Genomic DNA, 5,727 nt, shown 5'->3' with positions numbered 1-5,727 from the left:
ATCCCTTACATAACTGCTATGTCAGTGACACAATTAGGCCTAGGCTTTTTTATCTTCTACAAATTCATATTATAGCTGTGAGAATTGTTAAGAAAAATCCCCTCCATAGTCGAGAAGGGTCCAGCTGCAGGCTTGGGCGGTTCCCGTCATGACACAAAAACGCCCATCGGGCGTTTCCGTCATGACACAAAAACGCCCATCAGGCGTTCCTGTAGCTTTTTCTCATCCTATGGTTTCATCGATCAATCAAGAAGAGGTGAGTGAGTTTCGCAGGCATGCTGGGTATGCTACCCTTCCTTTTTTGGCGGTTTTACCTCGTAGTAACTTTCCAGAAAAACGAAAGGGTTATGATGAGAGATTATGTCAGTAAGTATGATATTGTGATTTGACAACATTGGCTGTGAAGTATTCTCATTTAAATCACAGATAAGCTGTGGTATCCTTGTATCCGAATTCGAATCCGATGTAAATACTCGTGACAAGCATGGTTCTGTAGCAGCGAATGCTATGCTATCTCGTCCATAAACGTAGCAATAATAGCCAGAAAATCAGCAACGTTTAAGACGGTTTGTAGGTTAGAGGGTAAAAGTTTGCAGCGAAGGCTTTGCCGATTATTTTACTGTGAGGTTAACATTTACCAAAGTACATTGTTAAGTTGGATGTTAAGGTGTCAGCTGGCACGGTAAGAGGGCATGAATCGCGGCCACTCTGCTTCGTTGTGGTGACACACGCATCGGATTAAACTGTGGCATGTAACGTACTAGTACGTCTAAACTAACTAGTATGCTTTACCTGCATGGCATATCAGAGAATTCTGTCAGTTCGGTCGCGGCGCAACGAATGAATAAAGATCGTTAGCACTCTGAAAAACAGATGACAGATGTGCCCTTAGTTACTACTTTATTACCTCGTTGATGACCAACGTTTAGGAAAACATGTACTTTTAATTCACCCTTGGGTGAAATCGAAGCTTAGTGTGTACTGAATGCGTGTTGATGATGATGCATATGAATTGCAACTTACACGTCTTCCAAACCTTTTCAGTACCCTGGCACATGCTTTGTCCAATGGACCATGGAAGGGACTTTACTTGGCTGACGAGGTAAAACGTGTGGCTGGCGCACGATTCATTGCATCTCGTAGAGTAGCATTCACTGGTAGACAGGCAGGCCTCTAGATTGTTTATTATGATTTAATGAAGTGTTCCTATGTGACGCTGATGGGCCCTGGTTGCTGCTAAATGCTTGTTCAAAGTGCATTGTGCACTTTTTGTATGTAGCTACAAAATGAGGGTGGATATCACTTTATAGTTTATAGGCATTATATACTAATAAGAATCATTGACAAATCACATTCCCCTTTTACCACCACAGGACGCACCTCACCAGTATCAGAGCAACAGCTGTGGGGTGTTTATGCTGATGGTGAGATGCATTATTTTCAGAAATGATGACTGATGACTAGTTTGCAAAACAACTAACTCATTTGTATGTTAATTTCAGTACGCAATGTATTCTACCCTCAAAAGCAATATGATTTCAGTCATCTCAATCAGATGTGTAGCATGAAATATAAGGCTTTTAATAATCTAGTCATCCTTACTGGAGGCTACAATTAACATGCATCATAGGTCATACACATTATTTGTCTTCAGGCACTGCACTTACGGGAGGAGATGGCTACATCTTCACAATAATTTACACTGCTAAACAGTACTGTAACATGGATTTGTATTAGGCTATGAAGTCATTTAAAGCATAACTTTACTTTTCAGGGGGACATGCTCTATCAGGAGGTGGTGGTTGGACAGCTGTTGGAGACCTTTATGCTTGAAAGGTTTATATACTGTGTCCATGTTGCTATTTACTTATTTTTGGTGCTCACGAAGATCGTAGCCAATACACTTGTCTCTCTGTCTCTAGCCCTGCAGAACTAGCTGGCTCCTTCTCACCCTCTCCATCTCCCCATCTCAGTTACACCTTCCAATCACTAAGCAGTGAAAGGTATTGCATACTATGTCAATACTTTTCTATTTACGTATATTCTCTCTTGCTCTTTCTCAGACTTTTGATCGATCAGTGATTGCCTTTTTGTTTAATGGTGTGGGTTGTGTTGGTCTGGGCTTGTGTGATTGAATTGAAGGTTGATTATAATCCCTGTTTCTCTCCCTCTCTCTCGCTCTACTTCACTCTTTTTCGGCTCTCTCGCTCTCTCTAGCCCTGCAGGACTAGCTGGCACACCAAGCTCACCCTCTCCATCTCCCCATCTCAGCCACACGCTCCAATCTGGCACAACAGAGGACAGGCCATTCTTACCACCTAAGTCCTTCAGTAAATTGTACAAGAGACGCTGAGACTGTACATGGCGATGCTTGGCGTGTTCAACAGGGTTTCAAACACATTCCGAGAACTAATCAAGCCTCTCCATCATTCCATATATATAAATGACAGTTTGGCAGGGGACATTAAGCTTAATAAAGACAATCTCATCTACATAACGGTTAGAAAGATTTACAACAATGCAGGCTGTGTCAGTGGCCTTGCGCTACGCCTCAAAGGCTTCTCAAAAAAGAAGAATTGGCCAAGCGCACCCCTGGTACTGAGGCACGTTGCATATGGCAGGTTTGTCATAAAAGATGTCTGCCTAGCATAATGTTCTTTTATTACTCCTTTTTCGTTTTATTTGGGACGTCATTTTTGCAATCCCTTTCATTTGTAAATGTACATACTACTGTAGTAAATGTATCTGCCCAGAAATGCTGGTATTTTATTACTCCTTTCTTTTTTGTTTTTGTGACAAATGCTATACGATGTATATAACATACATTTGTGCCTACGATGTATGTTGTAAGGTTAATTGTTACAGAGCAATTACTGTATTTTGTCTTTATTGAAAACATTCAATGGAAAAGTAAGTGAACACTTGGAGTCAAATGGCCTACTGTTTGAGCCTTCATAGTGTCTGGTAACTGGATTTGAACTGCATAATGTCCCAAGTGTTATTTTAATCTATTAATTATTTAATTTGGGCATATTCTTAAACAACTATATCAAACATCTCACTTATACCTAATACCCTACCTATACTAACCCAGAAGATAATGAACATGAGATCATGGAGCCTCCCTGTAATGATCGTGTTGCATCAAGTTTGATGCAAAGTTTGGGCCGAGATCCGACACATAAATGTAAGCCAACATTCTGTAGGCCCAGCTGGCTAACGTACCCGTATTACGAGATCGAAAAGAAGGGGGCGCTAACGTCAGTTCTATGCTGCCAATGCTACTAGATCGACGAAGAAGAACGGGGCGTTCCAGCCTGCGTAGACGAAAACGCCCATCACACGAGAACGCCGGGGGGGCGCTTTAGTCTGCGTGAACGAGAACGCCCACGACACGGGAACGCCCATTTGTGTCTGCAGTCGGATGATATTGCCATAGTCGCCCTGGAGTCACAGGCCGACAGTCTCCTGCAAGAATCAGGGAAACCTATTATAGGACATTCATCCCAAAAATTAAACATTTAGATGAATACGTGATACTTTGTTTTGATAGTTATATACCTCTGATTGGAGATGGATTGTCGGCGGCTCCTCCAAAATAATGTTTGTACCTTAAACTAAAAATGACACAATTAATTTACACTCAATCATTTCACATTTGATTAGCATGACAATTATTTATGTCCATTGCCAATACATGAATACATACTCATTACAAACGCCTTGGAAGTCGAGGCAGTGGGGTCAGAGGTCATCCCCCCTTCCACCATCATCGGCAGACCTTCGTTATTGGCGAGAGCCAGCTCCTCCGAAGTGGTGAAGGGCGGTGGAGCGGTCCCCCTCCCAGTCGTATTCATTTGGGTTTTCTTTTTATTTGCTACAGGTAAACAACATGTGACTAAAGGTTGGAGCCTATGGTCATTGCAAATCATAGGCTAGATTCACCTGAAATTATTCAAATGGATGCTTACAACTTCCCGCATTGAATAATATTTTAATATTTATTTTTGACTCGGCCCCATGTTCGTAGGAGCGTGCTGGCAACACATCTATGGGGATAAAAGGCATGATGATGCATGATATTTTTCAGACAATATGCAGAATCTTTTCACTTTCGAATTAACACGGTCGGCTATTTTTTGCCAGCACGCCACCCTAGCCATATTATGGGCAACCGTGTTCCCCTTGGCTGTGATTTGAACTTTGAATTCCTCGTAGGAGTTCATAATAATACACTGCTCGCCTTGGGTGAAATACACCGCTCTCGATCGATTGATTTTGCATAAGAGAGAGTCAAATGACGCGAGAAACGCCCCTTTTGTGAACGCGCATTGAACCTAAAGCGGAAAACCTGGTTCAACTAATTGAATCTAAAGTGAGCGTCGCGGAACCATTTAACTCTGACTGCGAGTTGCGGCTGTCGAGCCAGGTTTCCCCAAGAAAGCCTGGGTATGTTCAGCGAGGTTCGTGGTATAACCCCAGGTCCCAGTCTAAAAAATCAGGCTTGAACAGAGTGACACACAAACACACAGACACTTTAAAGGAGTTTTTCACCCGCTCCGTATCCTTGCTTGCCCCAACAAGTTTGTGCGGCGTTCTTGTTGTTTTGTTTCCGGTGTAGCTAGATCTGGTATGGTGTTGTAGTTTTTCTAATGTGACTAGTTGTTGCTAGACAGCAGGTGAAACAACTACAACGTTTGGCAAGCCAAAAGAGCGTTAATCGCGCGTTAAAAAAATGAACGCAGTTAAAATTGGTTTGCGTTAATGCTGTTAATAACGTTAAACTGCCAGCCCTAATAAAGACACACATATATAAACATGCGCGCATGCACAGACGCATGTATAAACACATACACAAACACATAGGCCTATACAGGAATACAAACACATATACACACACACACACACGTATATGAACACAAACAAACAAACGTATATATGAACACACACACTCACGTACATATGAACACGCGCCACGTGCACACACACACCTTATTATAAACACTCAAATATACACATGTACACCCGCATCTATGACACACACACACCACACACACACACACACACACACACACACACACACACACCACACACACGCAGATATGAACACACACACTTACTCAGATATGAACACACACACGCAGATGTGAACACACACACGCACGGACTACACACACAAGTATATATAAACACACACACTGTTTTGGTGATTTATATTCATGTAGCCTACTCAACTATAATCCAAATGCTACATTTTCTTGGGCTTCTTAAAGTTGATCTTGATTAACCATGAAAGGAAGACTTTTAAGATCTTCCATCAGGTTAACTTAGCAGATTTTGCAAAGACTATATTTCTAATGTCAAATGTATTTGAATTATTGATTGATGGTCAATTTTAACATTTTTAGAATAGAAATAGAATAGAATAGAAAGCCTTTTATTTTTATATTCTTTGGACTCCCTTTATAATGGTTTTTATCAGACTGGTTTATAAAGTGTTGTTCTTTGTCTCCATAAAGAGAGAAGTGCCTCCAAGTGACTGTGGTTTGGGTTTAACGCTTAACTTTTGCTTCGTGAACGAGACTTCCTGTTCTCCCCCACAAGCTAGCGCAGTGGTTCTGCTTTCCTAGATGATGATGACGCACACACACACACACACACACACACACACACACCACACACACACACACACACACACACACACCACACACACACACACACAACACA

The 5,727-nt window shown here is 41.7% G+C and overlaps 1 long non-coding RNA gene across 5 annotated transcripts; it reads left to right on the top strand.

Annotated features, from left to right (window-relative positions):
* Positions 1-278: 278 nt before the first annotated feature.
* LOC130386707 (uncharacterized) lies at positions 279-2,313 on the top strand. 5 transcript variants are annotated; one of them, XR_008896175.1, is made up of 6 exons: positions 279-366; positions 1,045-1,102; positions 1,374-1,424; positions 1,775-1,836; positions 1,923-2,003; positions 2,218-2,313. It is a non-coding gene; the product is annotated as an uncharacterized LOC130386707 (long non-coding RNA). The 5 variants fall into 5 exon arrangements; XR_008896174.1 differs by having other exon boundaries at positions 1,775-2,003; XR_008896176.1 differs by having other exon boundaries at positions 1,503-2,003.
* Positions 2,314-5,727: the final 3,414 nt, after the last annotated feature.

This window comes from Gadus chalcogrammus, chromosome 7, assembly GCF_026213295.1.
Source record: "Gadus chalcogrammus isolate NIFS_2021 chromosome 7, NIFS_Gcha_1.0, whole genome shotgun sequence".
Classification (NCBI taxonomy): Eukaryota; Metazoa; Chordata; class Actinopteri; order Gadiformes; family Gadidae; genus Gadus; species Gadus chalcogrammus.
The sequence above is the reverse complement of the archived record's forward strand: the minus strand, read 5'-3'. Positions and strand labels throughout refer to the sequence as shown.